We start from the raw sequence: 18,435 nt of genomic DNA, 5'->3' as shown, positions 1-18,435 counted from the left end.
CAGGTTATATTTTTATGATAGACACAATGTGTATTTAGGTTAAATACCCGTATCGAGTTTTGGGGGAAGCTGTCTAAAAATCCCTAAGTTTTGGAGGAAGTTTTAGAAAACCTCTGTGTTGCGATTTCTTTTCGTGGAAATTGTTTTGTGTGTGAGTACCGTCATCGAGATTGGTTTTCGCGTGCTGGACCGTAAGGTTCAATCCCTCTACTTCGCGTACATCATGTGCGCGGGCGAGAGGCTACTACTGCTGAATGTGGAGTGTCGTGAAAGGTCGGGCCGCAACAACGGATCAGATCTCGCCATCGAGGTTCGGTCTACATCAGGTGGTATTCAGAGCATCAGGTTGTTCACGACACTATGGAGAAGATGGCGAGCGCATCGTTATTCAGTAAGCTAAGCTATGGATTTCAGTTGGAGGAGGAAGGCCGTTGGACTGGGCTTTTTCACACCCGTGTGGTAGTGAGAGAGAGAGATCATGTGCCATGACGATCGATCACATGAATTTGATCAACGCTGCAAGCATCGAGATGGTGGAAAAGTTGAATCTACCAGTGACAGCACATCTGCAACCATACTTGTTTTGTTGGGGTCATGAAAAGCTCACTGTCACTCACCAAACTAAGGTATCGTTTTTGTTGGGTAATTATTTTTGTGAGGTTTTGTTCGACGTGATTCCGGCAATGATGATTTCGTGTCACTTGTTATTGGGTGAGCCATGGTACAAAGATCATGATATGGCGTATGATTGCAAAACACACACATATACTGTTAAGAGGGGTAAGAAGTGCAACCTTGTGCCTATGGGTGAGGAGCGTTTTATTTTTTGGAGGAAAGAACATCTTGAGAAGATTAAAGAGCAAAAAGAAGAAAAGAAGAAGGTTGAAGCTACTGAAATTTCCGTCGTCACCGTTCAGTATGTACATGAAAATATTGCTGAAGAGATTGAGTCGAAACCGAGGACGGTTTCCATTCAAGGGGGAGAGGATGATACGACCCGTTGTAATAAAAACACTGAGGTGGTAGACGTTTCATGAAGCCGATGTTGTCCGAAAATACGAAGCATCTACACCGGAGTATCTCCGGCCAAGTAATGAAGATGAGGATACACTAGTTAATACTTGCATGCACGTTGATGCATCGCACATAATTAATATAGGCCAAAAGGAGAAACATGTCCAGGCTCAGGACAAGATGAGATTTACATCAGGACTTTTTTTCATTTTTTTAGTTTTAGGTTTATGTTTAGTTTAGATTTAGTTTTAGTTTTAGTTTTAGTTTTAGATTTAGGTTTAGATTTAGGTTTAGTTTTAGGTTTAGTTCAGTTTTAGGAAAGAAAAAGAAGAAGAAAAAAAAAACAGGAGACGAGGAGAAGAAGAAGAGGAAAAATGAAAGGAAGAAGAAGAGGAGGAGGAGGAGGAGAAAAAAGAAGAAGAGGAAGAAGAAGAAGAAGAAAAAAGAGGAGAGGAGGAGAAGAAGAAGAGGAAAAAGGAAAGGAATAAGAAGAGGAGGAGGAGGAGAAAAAAGAAGAAGAGGAAGAAGAAGAAGAAAAAAGAGGAGAGGAGGAGAAGAAGAAGAGGAAAAAGGAAAGGAGGAGGAAGAAGAAGAAGAAGAAGAAGAAGAAGGGAAAAAGGAAGAAAAGGAAGAAGAGGAAGAAGAAGAAAAGGAAAAAAGAGGAATAAACCCGACCCGACACGGCACCCCGACCCCGACCCGGCACCCCGACACAACACCCCGACCCCGAGACCCCGACCCCGAGACCCCGACCCCGACCCCGACACCGACACCCCGACCCCAAGCCTGACTCGACACCCCGACCCCGACACCGACACGGCACCCCGACCCCGACCCAGCACCCCGACCCGACACCCCGACCCCGAGACCCCGACCCCGACCCCGACCCCGACACCCCGACACCGACACCCCGACCCCGAGCCTGACCCGACACCCCGACCCCGACACCGACATGGCACCCCGACCACGACCCGGCACCCCGACCCCGACACCGACACCCCGACCCCGACACCGACACGACACCCCGACCCCGACCGGCACCCCGACCCGACACCCCGACCCCGAGACCCCGACCCCAACCCCGACAACGACACCCCGACCCCGACCCCGACCCCGACACTGACACCCCGACCCCGAGCCTGACCCGACACCCCGACCCCGACACCGACATGGCACCCCGACCCCGACCCGGGACCCCGACCCCGACACCGACACCCCGACCCCGACACCGACACTACACCCCGACCCCGACCCCGACCCGGCACCCCGACCTGACACCCCGACCCCGAGACCCCGACCCCGACCCCGACACCGACACCGACAACCCGACCCCGAGCCTGACCCGACACCCCGACCCCGACACCGACACGGCACCCCGACCCCGACCCGGCACCCCAACCCCGACACCCCGACCCCGACCCCGACACGGCACCCCGACACCGAAACGACACCCCGACCCCTGGCACCTCCCGAAAAGGTGTTCTTTGGCCTTCCAGAGGCCGACGGGGTCATATATTTGTGAATTATTAGTTAGGTCATATATTTTTCAATTTTGTTATGAAAAACATCATATATAATTGTGTTGATCGGGTAGTTTTAAATGTGCAGTTGTTTATGTTGTACTTGATGATGATACACTTAAGTGATATACATATTATTATTCATGTCGGTAATTTTTTTCATGTTGTACTAATTTTGTTTATTCTTTGTCATGGAAGGTGTTGAAAGATGGTGGGCGCTGGTCGGGAGCGCGCCGAGGCCCCTTCTTCGTCGGCGCGTAGTGTGAGGTCTTCCATTCCACACGCACCTCTCCGCCGAGCGTTGCTGGACAGTATGGCGACACCGCCAGGCCCTTCTTCGTCGACCGCGGTGCCCAACAGGGAACGAGGTAAGAAGAAGGGCCGAGGTGGAGCACGTGGTCGCGGGAGAGGAGGTAGGGTGACTCTTACGGCGCCTTCCTCGCTGCCGGCCCCAGCTGTTTCACCTGAGCACGTGACTGCTAGGGTGGACTCGTCTGAGGAGGAGGCTACACGGACTCCGGTCCATGAGCCTCCGGTCCACGGGTCTTCGGCCCACGAGCCTCGGGTCGACGGGCCTTCGGCCCACGAGAGTTGGGCCCACGAGACCCCGGAGGAGCACACGCCTGGATGGGGTACTTGGTCGGGTCAGCGTGAGGATGGCGGGGAGCCGAGTGGCCATGCTGATGATGGCGGGGAGCCGAGTGGCCATGCTGATGATGGCTGGGAGCCGACTGATTATGAGGAGGAGGGGAGGAGGGGGGCAACGTCTACCAGCGTGGTGCTACACGGCTCCCGTCCGTGCCGGCGACCCGCGAGCAGAGGTGGTTGATTTTCCCTGATGGGGAGAGGTAAGTGCATTTAATCTTTTTGTACCTTCTGCATTCATGTTTCTTCAAATAACTAATGCGTTGGCCTTGTCCCATTGATACAGAGTTGCTGATGATATCTGGTGGCGGGAGGTCCCATGGCTCCATAGCCATGGGAGATGGACTTATCCGTTGTCCTAGCACTCTCCCGGAGATCAAGGCGCGCCAGTCGAGCTCCGCTCCTGAGATAAGGCCTCGTGAACGGCCAGTCCAACTCGCCATCAAGGTTAGTTATACGTACTCAGCTATCTTTCTCCATTACATTGTGTGCGCTTCCATCAATGATTACAAATGGTCATGTGAGTGGTGTTGGAGGCTGCTATACAAAGTGAGAGAGATGGAACGGAGAAACTTCTGGCGAAGGCGACGAAGAGGCAGCGGGAGTTGGAGGAGAGGACGACAAAGATGTTGGAGGAGGAGAGGGCACGGAATGACATGCAGGCAAGGGCCATGTATGAGCTCCTTGTGGTAAGTTTCTTCTGCAGATTACTTGCTAGTCTTAACATTTGAGTCTCATTACTAACTAGTATGACTCTGTTGTGAAAACCAAATGTGCAGTCTGTGTGCGAGAAGTCCGGTCAGACCGCTCCGCCGATGCCAGTGATTGCTCCTGGGAGCACGGTGAGTTTAGTTTGAATGGACATTACTTGCTAGTCTTAACATTTGAGTGTCATAATGCTAACAAGACATTGGAAATGATCTTTGGTGCAGCTTAACTCCAGAAACGCATCGCACGATCCTTCTCCAGCTACCGGCATGAGCCAGCCCGCTCCTACACCTCCCTGATCATGGTAAGTTTCTCTAGACTTAGACTTAGCTTTATTTCCTCCAATATGCTTACCATAATGACCTAGAGTTAGCTTCTTTTCCTTCAAAATGACTTAATAAGCTTACTTATGTCAAAAATTGCATAGTTAACTTAGTTAGCTCATAAACGATCCATTTTACCTAAGTTAGCTCTAATATGACTCATTTTACCTTAGTTAGCTTACAAGTGATCCAATTTATCCAAGTTAGCTCTAAAATGACCCATTTTACTAGATTAGCTCGTAAATGATCCATTTTACCTACGTTAGCTTTAAAATGACCCATTTCACCTAGGTTAGCTCCAAAATGACTCATTTCACCTAGGTTAGCTCCAAAATGACCCATTTCACGTAGGTTAGCTCCAAAATGACCCATTTCACCTAGATTTGCTCCTAAACGATCAATTTCACCTAAGTTAGCTAAAAACGATCCATTTCACCTAAATTAGCTCTTAAATGATCCATTTCACCTAAGTTAGGTCATAAACGACCCATTTCAACTAAGTTAGCTCATAAAAGCTCATAAATGATCCATTTCACCTAAGTTAGCTCAAAAACGATCCATTTCACCTAAGTTAGCTCATAAACGATCCATTTTACCTAAGTTAGCTCATAAACGGCCCATTTCAACTAAGTTAGCTCATAAATGGTCCATTTCAAGTAAGTTAGCTCATAAACAACCCATTTCAACTTTGTTAGCTCATATATGATCCATTTCACCTAAGTTAGCTCATAAATGACATATACTTCTTATTCTAGTCTTCTTCTTGTTCTAGTCACCTATTTCTAACTTTCTTATTTACCATTTTGCAGATTTCATTCACTTCATGGAAGCTAGCTTACTATGATGGAGTGCTTGCTTTTCCTTTGATGAAACTTTGCATTGTATCTAGCTTGCTATGATAGAACTTGCTATCTTGACGAAACTTTGCATTGTAATATGTATATGGATGGAACTTGCTTATGTATGAACAATGTGTATGGATGGAACTTGCTTATGTATGAATAATGTGTATGGATGAAACTGACGTGATATGTGATATGAAACTTATGTGCTGGATATGTGATATGGAAATATATCTATATATGTCATATATATTTGTTGTGAAAATTGTTGGATTAAAAAAACAGAAAAAAGAGACAATATGCAGGCTCTTTGCCGTCTGCCACCGACGGCAAAGGGCTCTTTGCCATCAGCAGCGGACGGCAAAGAGGTCACGTGGCAGGCAACTGTGCTTCCTGGGAGGCTGACCAATTTGGTCAGTTTGCCATCAGCAGCTGATGGCAAAGGCTTTGCCGTCCGCAGCGAACGGCAAAGGCTTTGCCGTCCGCAGCGAACGGCAAAGGCCTGCCGTTAACCACCTAACGGAGTAACAGGGCATTTATTATCGTCCGTCTTCTTTGTCGTCCCCTGCTGATGGCAAAGGCCCCTTCGCCATCAGCTGCCCGAAGCAGACGGCAACACAGCGCTTTGCCGTCCCCTACTTTACCGTCACCTTTTGCCGTCCACGGCTGATGGCAAAGGTCTTTGCCGTCCGCCATCCATGCATTTGCCGTCCGCCGTGGCAGATGGCAAAGGAGCAGATTCCTGTAGTGGTAAAAGGTAGGCCCTTCGCAGAGGGCAGCAGAGGTTGTCATGCGCTTTTATGGTTGGATGCACAAAATCTTAGTGCAAAAGAACATCACTTTATATTGCCACTTGTATATGGACCTTTATTATGCAGTCTGTCGCTTTTATTGCTTCCATAACAAGATCGTATAAAGCTTATTTTCTTCACACTAATAAGTCATACATATTTAGAGAGCAATTTTTATTGCATGCACCGATGACAACTTACTTGAAGGATCTTACTCAATCCATAGGTAGGTATGGTGGACTCTCATGGCAAAAACTGGGTTTAAGGATATTTGGAAGCACAATTAGTATCTCTACTTGGTGCAAGGAATTTTGGCTAGCATGAGGGGGAAAGGCAAGCTCAACATGTTTGAATGATCCATGACAATATACTTTAACTGTGATGTGAGAAAACATAACCCATTATGTTTTCTTCCTTGTCCAACATCAACTCTTTAGGATATCATACTTAATGAGTGCTCACAATTATAAAAGATGTCCAAGATAGTATATTTATATGTGAAATTTCTCTTCCTTCAATATTTTTTCATGAATTGTTCAAATGACCAATACAATGCTTGCTAACCTCCAATAAATTTACAACCTCTACTTCTTATATGTGAAGTCATTACTCCCCATGGCATAAGCATATGAAGCATATATAATTTTATATTTATGACATTCAACTCATTCAACCATTTACTCAAAGGATATAAGTGACCCACACGAGTTAAGGACAAAATACTCCAAAAAGATATAAGTGAAGATCAATGAGTAGTTAAATAATTATGTAGCCATGTGAAGACTCTCTCTCATTTAAGAATTTTAGATCTCGGTATTTTATTCAAGCAGCAAGCAAAGCAAAACAAAATGACATTTCAAGGATAGCACACATCATGTGAAGAAGCAAAAACTTAGGTTCAACCGATAATAGTTGAAGAAGAAAGGTGGGATGCCTACCGGGGCATCCCCAAGCATGGATGCTTGAGACTTCTTGAAATATTGTCTTGGGGTGCCTTGGGCATCCCCAAGCTTGATCTTTTGTGTCTCCTTAATTCCTTTTATATCTCGGTTTTCCTAAATCTCAAAAACTTCATCCACACAAAACTCAACAAGAACTCATGAGATAAGTTAGTATAAAACAATGCAAAAACCTTATCATTTTCTACTGTAAAAAATTACTAACATTATTATTCAACATTGCATACTAAATGTCTCTGCAAATTTAATACTCCTATACTCAAATAGAATCATTAAACAAGCAAGCATATGCAAACAATGCAAACATAACAGCAATCTGCCAAAACAGTATAGTCTGTGAAGAATGCAAGATTCATCACAATTCTCTAACTCAAAAAACTATAAGAAAAATACTACGCTGTAAAAGATTTATCATATCTCAATATGCAAAAAGATTCAACATTATATCACTCTCTGAATTTTCTAGGTAATTTTTGCAACAGCGGTAAACTTTATGTTTTGAAACAGCAACATGTATACATGCAAAATAAGCATGGTAAAGGCTATCCTTGACATTTTTATTGAAAATAGATGCAAAACATTATTATAAATAACATAAAGCAAATACTAACAAAATAAAATGACACTCCAAGCAAAACACATATCATGTGGTGAATAAAAATATAGCTCCAAGTAAAGTTACCGATGAACGAAGATGAAAGAGGGGATGCCTTCCGGGGCATCCCCAAGCTTAGGCTCTTGGTTGTCCTTGGATATTACCTTGGGGTGCCTTAGGCATCCCCAAGCTTAGTCTCTTGCCACTCCTTATTCCATAGTCCATTGAATCTTTACCCAAAACTTGAAAACTTCACAACACAAAACTCGTAAGCTCCGTTAGTATAAGAAAATAAAACCACCACATAGGTACTGTTGTGAACTCATTCTTCATTTATATGTTAAACCTACTCTATTCCAATTTCTCTATGGTTCGTACCCACCGATACTACTCATAGATTAATCAAAATAAGCAAAGAACACAACAAAAACAGAATCTGTCAAAAAAAGAACAGTCTGTAGTAATATGTATCAAACGTATACTTCTGTAACTCCAAAAATTCTGAACTAAATTGGTGGACATGAGGAATTTGTCTATTAATCATCTACAAAAAGAATCAACCTAAAATTACTCTCCAGTAAAGAATGGAAGCAAATATCGTGAGCATATAGACTTCACCCAAGTCTTCCCAAAGGCTCTACTTGACACAAACACTAATTAAAACATAAAACCACATCTAACCAGAGGCTAGATGAATTATTTATTACTAAACAGGGACAAAAAGCAAGGAACATAAATACAATTGGGTTGCCTCCCAGCAAGCACTATCGTTTAAAGCCCCTAGCTAGGCATGATGATTTCAATGATGCTCACATAAAAGATAAGAATTGAAACATAAAGAGAGCATTGTGAAGAATATGACTAGCACATTTAAGTCTAACCCACTTCCTATTCATAGAGATTTTGTGAGCAAACAACTCATGGGAAAAATAATCAACTAGCTTAGGAAGGCAAAACAAGCATAACTTCAAGATTTTAAGCACATAGAGAGGAAACTTGGTATTATTGCAATTCCTACAAGCATATGTTCCTCCCTCATAATAATTTTCAGTAGCATCACGAATGAATTCAACAATATAACCAGCATAAAGAATTCTTTTCATGATCTACTTGCATACAAAATTTACTACTCTCCACATAAGCAAAATTCTTCTCATTCAGAATGGTGGGAGTATCATAAGAGACTTGAATACTATAAGTTGTTTCCACATTACAAGAGTAATGTTCAGAAGAAGGGTAATCATAATAATGACAAGTTTTATAAATATAGTCATCACTACTTTTTATAGAATAAGTTTCATCACAATAATCATCATAAGTAGCAACTTTGTTCTCATGATAATCAATTGAAACCTCTTCCAAGATAGTGGAATCATCACTAAATAAAGTTGACACTCTTCCAAATCCACTTTCGTATTCATCACAATAAGATTCAACATCCTCCAAAATAGTGGGATCATTACTTCCTAAAGTTGACACTCTTCCAAACCCACTTTCATAAATATAATCATCATAACAACTTTGCATATCAAAACTTGGGAGGCTAAAAATATCATCTTCATTAAATGTAGATTCTCCAAGCTTGGGCCTTTTCATATCATAAGCATCACTCTCATCATTATTAGTATGGATAGCACCAATAGTATAGCAATTATCATCATCACAATGAGTAGTAGGAGAAACATCATTTGGGAGGGATACATTTTTACCTTTGCTTCTCCGTTTTTTCTTTTTCTTCCTCACATCATGTGTGCGTTTACTCCTCTTCTTTGAGCTCCTTATTGATGAGATTGGTTGAATAGAAGGCTCCTCCTCGATACCTGATTCATCATAAGAAATAATAGGAGGATAATGGGAAGTCTCTTCCCTTTAATTAGTATTCTCTTCATCTTCTATTTGTTTTCTTTTCTTTAGGTAATTGGCAATCTAAGGATTTTCAATGCAATTCACCACACAATACATATAAATTTCTTCTAGATCAATATCAAGAAACTTCTTAAGGTTAAATTCTGGAATACGCTTAGTTGCACGTTTCAATTCTTAATAACCCAAAAGCAAACTAAGTTCATTATGATGTGCAAGGGAAATCAAGTCATCACAATTTTTGGACACGATTTGATCATGAAATAATTTGCATCGGAGATTTAAATGACCATGTTCATTGCAAAGTTCACAAGTACGGCGGAGATATTTTAAATTTTCAGCACTCACATTTAGCCTTTCTTGCAACCATTTAGTTTCTAAATGCTTATGCCTCTTGCAATATCTATCTTCCCTATTTGGTGCGTACTTGCAAACTCTATGCACTCCACAAAAGTTGACATGCTTATAAGAGACATTTTCATCATAACTAGTGCAATCATCATTAGTACTATAGATATTCAAAGTGTTCATACTAACAACATTGCAATCATGCTCATCATTCAAAGACTTAGTGACTAACATTTTATAGATTTCTTCTTCTAGCACTTGAGCACAATTTTCTTTTCCATCATACTCGTGAAAGATATAAAAAAGATGAAGCGTATGAGACAAACTCAATTCCATTTTTTTGTAGTTTTCTTTTATATAAACTAGTGATAAAACAAGAAACAAAAAGATTTTATTGCAAGATCTAAAGATATACCTTCAAGCACTCACCTCCTCGGCAACGGCGCCAGAAAAGAGCTTGATGTCTATTACACAACCTTCTTCTTGTAGACGTTGTTGGGCCTCCAAGTGCAGAGGTTTGTAGGATAGTAGCAAATTTCCCTTAAGTGGATGGCCTAACGTTTATCAATCCGTGGGAGGCGTAGGATGAAGATGGTCTCTCTCCAGCAACCATGCAACCAAATAACAAAGAGTCTCTTGTGTCCCCAACACACCCAATACAATGGTAAATTGTATCGATGCACTAGTTCGGCAAAGAGATGGTGATACAAGTGCAATATGGATGGTAGATATAGGTATTTGTAATCTGAAAATATAAAAACATCTAGGTAGCAAGTGATAAAAGTGAGCGTAAACGGTATTGCAATGGAAGGAAACAAGGCCTAAGGTTCATACTTTCACTAGTGCAAGTTCTCTAAACAATAATAACATAATTGGATCACATAACAATCCCTCAACATGCAACAAAGAGTCACTCCAAAGCCACTAATAGCGGAGAACAAACAAAGAGATTATGGTAGGGTACGAAACCACCTCAAAGTTATCCATTTTGATCTATCTATTCAAGAGTCCGTAGTAAAATAACATGAAGCTATTCTTTCTGTTCAATCTATCATAGAGTTCATACTAGAATAAAACCTTAAGATACAAATCAGTCAAAACCCTAATGTCAACTACATACTCCATTGTCACCTCAAGTATCCATGGGCATGATTATATGATGTGCATCACACAATCTCATATTCATCTATTCAGCCAACACAAAGTACTTCAAAGAGTGCCCCAAAGTTTCTACCGGAGAGTCAAGACAAAAACATATGCCAACCCCTATGCATAGATTCCCAAGGTCACGGAACCCGCAAGTTGATCACCAAAACATACATCAAGTGAATCACGTGAATATCCCATTGTCACCACAGATAAGCACGACAAGACATACATCAAGTGTTCTCAAATCCTTAAAGACTCAATATGATAAGATAACTTCAAACGGAAAACTCAATCCATTACAAGAGACTAGAGGGGGAGAAACATCATAGGATCCAACTATAATAGCAAAGCTCGCGATACATCAAGATCGTGCCAAATCAAGAACACGAGAGAGACAGAGAGATCAAACACATAGCTACTGGTACATACCCTCAGCCCCGAGGGTGAACTACTCCCTCCTCATCATGGAGATCGCTGGGATGATGAAGATGGCCACCGGTGAGGGATCCCCCCTCTGGCAAGGTGCCGGAACAGGGTCTCGATTGGTTTTTGGTGGCTGCAGAGGCTTGCGGCGGCGGAACTCCCGATCTATTGTTGTCTCTGAAGGTTTTAGGGTATATGGACTTATATAGGTGAAAGAAGTCGGTCAGGGGACGCTCGAGGGGCCCATGAGATAGGGGGTGCCCAGTAGGGGGGCGCATCCCCACCCTCGTGGCCACCTCGAAGCTTCCTTGACTTCAACTCCAAGTCTCCTGGATCATGTTCGTTCCAAAAATCACGCTCCCGAAGGTATCATTCCATTTGGACTCCATTTGATATTCCTTTTCTTCGAAACAATTAAATAGGCAAGAAAACAGCAATATGGGCTGGGCCTCCAGTTAATAGGTTAGTCCCAAAAATAATATAAAAGTGTATAATAAAGCCCGTAAACATCCAAAACATATAATATAATAGCATGAATGCTTCATAAATTATAGATATGTTGGAGATGTATCAGTCATCAACACTCGCAGGTTTGGCCGATTCTGGCCGGTTCATGGACTATTACTCTCTGATTTCAGGTCCCTGAGTGATTTCCATGTTTATCGAACCCCGGGGTGCGTTAATGTATCATTCAGCAATAGTCATAGGTTTGTCCGTTTCTGGGCTCTTTCATGGACTATTACTCACTCTTTTGGGGTCCCAAAGAGATTTCCATGGTTGTCGAACCCCAAGGTGTGTTTACGTGTTGGTCGTCAAGACTCGCAGTCTGGGCCGATTCTGTCCCGTTTCTTGGACTATTACTCAATTTTGGGGTCGCGAAGTGATTTCCACGATTGACGAACCCCGGGGTCCGTTTACGTGTCTGTCATCAACACTCACAATTTTGGCCGATTCTGGTCCGTTTCGTGCACTATTACTCACCGGTTTGGGGTCCCAGAGCGATTTCCACGATTGACGATCCTCGGGATGTGTTTATGTGTCCGTCGTCAACACTCAAAGTTTTGGCCAATTCTGACCCGTTTCGTGGACTATTACTCACCGTTTTGGTGTCCCAAAGTGATTTCCATAGTTGTTGAACCCCAAGGTGCGCTTACATGTCGGTCATCAATACTCAAAGATTTGGCCAATTCTGGCCTGTTTTGTGGACTATTACTCACGGTTTTGGGGTCCTGGAGTGATTTCCACGATTGAACAACCCCGGGTGCGTCTATGTGTAGGTCATCAACAATCGCAGTTTTTGCCAATTCTGGCCGTTTCATGGTCTATTAGTCGCTGATTTCGGGTCCCTGAGCGATTTCCATGATTGACGAACCCCGGGGTGCGTTTATGTATCGTTCTTCAATACCCCTAGGTTTGTCCATTTTTGGGCTCTTTCATGGACTATTGCTCACCATTTTCGGGTCCCAAAGCGATTTCCAGGGTTGTCGAACCATAAGTTGTGCTTACATGTCCGTCGTCAGGACTCATAGTCTGGGCTGATTCTGGCCCGTTTCTTGGACTATTACGCAGTTTTGGGGTCCCGAAGTGATTTCTACGATTGACGAACCCCGGGGTGCGTTTACGTGTCGGTCATCAACACTCACAATTTTGGCCAATTCTGGTCCATTTCGTGCACTATTACTCACCGGTTTGGGGTCCCAGAGCGATTTCCAAGATTGACGATCCCTGGGGTGCGTTTACGTGTCTGTTGTCAACACTCAAAGTTTTACCCAATTCTCACCCGTTTCATGGACTATTACTCACCGTTTGGGTGTCCCGAAGCGATTTCCATAGTTGTTGAACCCCCAAGGTGCGCTTACGTGTCTGTCATCAACACTCATAGTTTTGGCCGATTCTGGCCCGTTTCGTGGACTATTAGTCACTGTTTTGGGGTCCCGAAGTGATTTCCACGATTGATGAACCCCGAGGTGCGTTTACATGTCGGTCATCAACACTCACAGTTCTGGCCGAATCTGGCATGTTTCATGGACTATTACTCACTGCTTTGTGGTCTCGGAGTAATTTCCACGATTAACGAACTTAACCCCGGGGTGCGTTTATGTGCCGGTCATCAACACTCACAGTTTTGGTCGATTCTGCCCTGTTGCATGGACTATTACTCACTGTTTTGAGGTATCAGAGTGATTTCCACGATTAACGAACCCCAGGGTGCATTTAAGTGTTGGTCATGAACACTCGCGGTCTTTGTCGATTCTGACCCGTTTGGTAGGCTATTACTCACTGTTTTGCGGTCCCAAAGTGATCTCCATGGTTGTTGAACCCCAAGGTGTTCTTACGTGTCGATAATCAACAATCGCTGTTTTGGCCAATTATGGCCTGTTTCATGGACTATTAGTCACTATTTTGGGGTCCCAGAGTGATTTCCACAATTGAAGATCACCGGGGTGCGTCTATGTGTCGGTCATCAACACTCGCAGTTTTGGCCGATTCTGGCCGTTTCATGGACTATTACTCACTAATTTCGGATCCCTGAGCGATTTCCATGATTGACGAACCCCGGGGTGCGTTTATGTATCGTTCATTAATAGTCCTAGGTTTGTCCATTTCTAGGCTCTTTCGTGGACTATTACTCACCGTTTTGGGTTCCCAAAGCGATTTCCATGGTTGTCGAACCCCAAGGTGTGCTTACGTGTTGGTCGTCAAGACTTGCAATCTGGGCCGATTCTGACCCATTTCTTGGACTATTACTTAGTTTTGGGGTCTCGAAGGTATTTCCACGATTGACGAACCCCATGTTGTGTTTACGTGTCGGTCATCAACACTCACAATTTTGGCCGACTCTGGTTCGTTTCGTGCACTATTACTCATCGGTTTGGGGTCCCAGAGCGATTTCCACGATTGACGATCCCCGGGGGTGCGCTTACGTGTCGGTCATCAACACTCGTAGTTTTGGCCGATTATGGCCCGTTTCGTGGACTGTTCCTCACTATTTTGGGGTCCCAGAGTGATATCCACGATTGACGAACCCCGGGGTGCGATCATGTCTCGGTCATCAAGACTCACAGTTTTGGACGAATCTGGCCTGTTTCATGGACTATTACTCACTGTTTTGAGGTCTCGGAGTGATTTCCACGATTAACGAACCCCAGCCTGCGTTTAAGTATCGGTCATGAACACTCGTGGTCTTTGTCAATTCTGACCCATTTCGTGGGCTATTACTCACCGTTTTGGGGTCCCAAAGCGATTTCCATGGTTGTTGAACCCCATGGTGCTGTTACGTGTCGGTCAACAACAATCGCGGTTATGGCCGATTCTGGCCTGTTTCGTGGACTATTAGTCACTATTTTGAGGTCCCGGAGTGATTTCCATGATTGACGAACACCGGGGTGCGTCTATGTGTCGGTCAACAACACTTGCAGTTTTGGGCGATTCTGGCCGTTTCATGGACTATTACTCACTGATTTCGGGTCCCTGAGTGATTTCCATGTTTATTGAACCCCGGGGTGCGTTTATGTATCGTTCAGCAATAGTCCTAGGTTTGTCTGTTTCTGGGCTCTTTCATGGACTATTACTCACCGTTTTGGGGTCCCAAAGCGATTTCCATGGTTGTCGAACCCCAAAGTGTGCTTACGTGTTGGTCATCAAGACTCGCAGTCTGGGCTGATTAGGGCCCGTTTCTTGTACTATTACTTAGTTTTGGGGTCCCGAAGTGATTTCCACGATTGACGAACCCCGTGGTCCGTTTACGTGTCGGTCATCAACACTCGCAAATTTGGATGATTCTTGTCCGTTTCGTGCACTATTAGTCACCTATTTGGGGTCCGAGAGCGATTTCCACGATTGATGATCCTCGGGATGTGTTTACGTGTCCGTCGTCAACACTCAAAGTTTTGGCCAAATCTGACCCGCTTCATGGACTATTACTCACTGTTTTGGTGTCCTGAAGCAATTTCCATAGTTGTTGAACCCCAAGGTGCGCTTACATGTCGGTCATCAACACTCACAGATTTGGCCGACTCTGGCCCGTTTCATGGACTATTACTCACTGTTTTGGGGTCCCGGGATGATTTCCACGATTGATGAACCCCGGGGTGCGTTTACGTGTCAGTCATCAACACTCACAGTTCTGGCCGAATCTGGCCTATTTCATGGACTATTACTCACTGTTTTCTGGTCCCGGAGTGATTTCCACGATTAACGAACTTAACCTCGGGGTGCATTTATGTGCCCGTCATCAACACTCACAGTTTTGGTCAATTCTGCCACGTTTCATGGACTATTACTATCTGTTTTGAGGTCTCGGAGTGATTTAAATGACTAATGAACGACAGGGTGTGTTTAAGTGTTGGTTGGTCATTAACACTCGCGGTCTTTGTTGATTCTGACCCGTTTCGTGGGCTCTTACTCACCGTTTTGGGGTCACAAAGCGATTTCCATGGTTGTTGAACCCCAAGGTGCTCTTACGTGTCGATCATCAACAATCGCGGTTTTGGCCGATTCAGGCCCGTTTCGTGGACTATTACTCACTATTTTGGGGTCCTGGAGTGATTTCCACAATTGATGAACACCGGGTGCGTCTATGTGTCGGTCATCAACAATCGCAGTTTTTGCCAATTCTGGCCGTTTCATGGTCTATTACTCGTTGATTTCGGGTCCCTGAGCGATTTCCATGTTTGACGAACCCCGGGGTGCGTTTATGTATCGTTCTTCAATACTCCTAGGTTTGTCCATTTCTGGGCTCTTTCATGGACTATTACTCAACATTTCGGGTCCCAAAGCGATTTCCAGGGTTGTCGAACCCCAAGATGTGCTTACATGTCCGTCGTCGGGACTCGTAGTCTGGGCCGATTCTGGCCCGTTTCTTGGACTATTACGCAGTTTTGGGGAGCCCGGGGTGCGTTTACGTGTCGGTCATCAACACTCACAATTTTGGCTGATTTTGGTCCATTTTGTGCACTATTACTCACCGGTTTGGGGTCCCAGAGCGATTTCCAAGATTGACGATCCCTGGGGTGCGTTTACGTGTCTGTTGTCAACACTCAAAGTTTTACCCAATTCTCACCCGTTTCATGGACTATTACTCACCGTTTGGGTGTCCCGAAGCGATTTCCATACTTGTTGAACCCCAAGGTGCGCTTACGTGTCTGTCATCAACACTCATAGTTTTGGCCGATTCTGGCCCGTTTCGTGGACTATTAGTCACTGTTTTGGGGTCCCGAACTGATTTCCACGATTGTTGAACCCCGGGGTGCGTTTACATGTCGGTCATCAACACTCACAGTTCTGGCTGAATCTGGCATGTTTCATGGACTATTACTCACTGCTTTGTGGTCTCGGAGTAATTTCCACGATTAACGAACTTAACCCCGAAATGCGTTTATGTGCCCGTCATCAACACTCACAGTTTTGGTCGATTCTGCCCTGTTTCATGGACTATTACTCACTGTTTTGAGGTCTCAGAGTGATTTCCATGATTAACGAACCCTAGGGTGCGTTTAAGTGTTGGTCATGAACACTCGCGGTCTTTGTCGATTCTGACCCGTTTGGTAGGCTATTACTCACTGTTTTGCAGTCCCAAAGCGATTTCCATGGTTGTTGAACCCCAAGGTGTTCTTACGTGTCGGTCATCAACAATCGCGGTTTTGGCCTATTCTGGCCTGTTTCATGGACTATTAGTCACTATTTTGGGGTCCCAGAGTGATTTCCACAATTGACGAACACCGGGGTGCGTCTATGTGTCGGTCATCAACACTCACAGTTTTGGCCGATTCTGGCCGTTTCATGGACTATTACTCACTAATTTCGGATCCCTGAGCGATTTCCATGATTGACGAACCCCGGGGTGCGTTTATGTATCGTTCATCAATAGTCCTAGGTTTGTCCATTTCTAGGCTCTTTCATGGACTATTACTCACCGTTTTGGGTTCCCAAAGCGATTTCCATGGTTGTCGAACCCCAAGGTGTGCTTACGTGTTGGTCGTCAAGACTTGCAATCTGGGCCGATTCTGACCCATTTATTGGACTATTACTTAGTTTTGGTGTCTCAAAGTGATTTCCACGATTGACGAACCCCGTGTTGTGTTTACGTGTCGGTCATCAACACTCACAATTTTGGCCGACTCTGGTTTGTTTCGTGCACTATTACTCATCGGTTTGGGGTCCCAGAGCGATTTCCACGATTGACGATCCCCAGGGGTGCGCTTACGTGTCGGTCATCAACACTCGTAGTTTTGGCCGATTATGGCCTGTTTCATGGACTGTTACTCACTATTTTGGGGTCCCAGAGTGATATCCATGATTGACGAACCCCGGGGTGCGATTATGTCTCGGTCATCAACACTCACAGTTTTGGACGAATCTAGCCTGTTTCATGGACTATTACTCACTGTTTTGAGGTCTCGGAGTGATTTCCACGATTAATGAACCCCAGGGTGCGTCTAAGTGTCGGTCATGAACACTCGTGGTCTTTGTCGATTCTGACCCATTTCGTGGGCTATTACTCACCGTTTTGGGGTCCCAAAGCGATTTCCATGGTTGTTGAACCCCAAGGTGCTGTTACGTGTCGGTCAACAACAATCGCGGTTATGGCCGATTCTAGCCCATTTCGTGGACTATTAGTCACTATTTTAGGGTCCCGGAGTGATTTCCATGATTGACGAACACAGGGGTGCGTCTATGTGTCGGTCATCAACACTTGCAGTTTTGGGCGATTCTGGCCGTTTCATGGACTATTACTCACTGATTTCGGGTCCCTGAGTGATTTCCATGTTTATTGAACCCCGGGGTGCGGTTATGTATCGTTCAGCAATAGTCCTAGGTTTGTCTGTTTCTGGGCTCTTTCATGGACTATTACTCACCGTTTTGGGGTCCCAAAGCGATTTCCATGGTTGTCGAACCCCAAAGTGTGCTTACGTGTTGGTCATCAAGACTCGCAGTCTGGGCTGATTAGGGCCCGTTTCTTGTACTATTACTCAGTTTTGGGGTCCCGAAGTGATTTCCACGATTGACGAACCCCGTGGTCCGTTTACGTGTCGGTCATCAACACTCGCAAATTTGGCTGATTCTTGTCCATTTCGTGCACTATTAGTCACCTATTTGGGGTCCGAGAGCGATTTCCACGATTGATGATCCTCGGGATGTGTTTACGTGTCCGTCGTCAACACTCAAAGTTTTGGCCAAATCTGACCCGCTTCATGGACTATTACTCACTGTTTTGGTGTCCTGAAGCAATTTCCATAGTTGTTGAACCCCAAGG

Source organism: Triticum aestivum, chromosome 5B, assembly GCF_018294505.1.
Source record: "Triticum aestivum cultivar Chinese Spring chromosome 5B, IWGSC CS RefSeq v2.1, whole genome shotgun sequence".
Taxonomy (NCBI): domain Eukaryota; kingdom Viridiplantae; phylum Streptophyta; class Magnoliopsida; order Poales; family Poaceae; genus Triticum; species Triticum aestivum.
The sequence above is the reverse complement of the archived record's forward strand: the minus strand, read 5'-3'. Positions refer to the sequence as shown.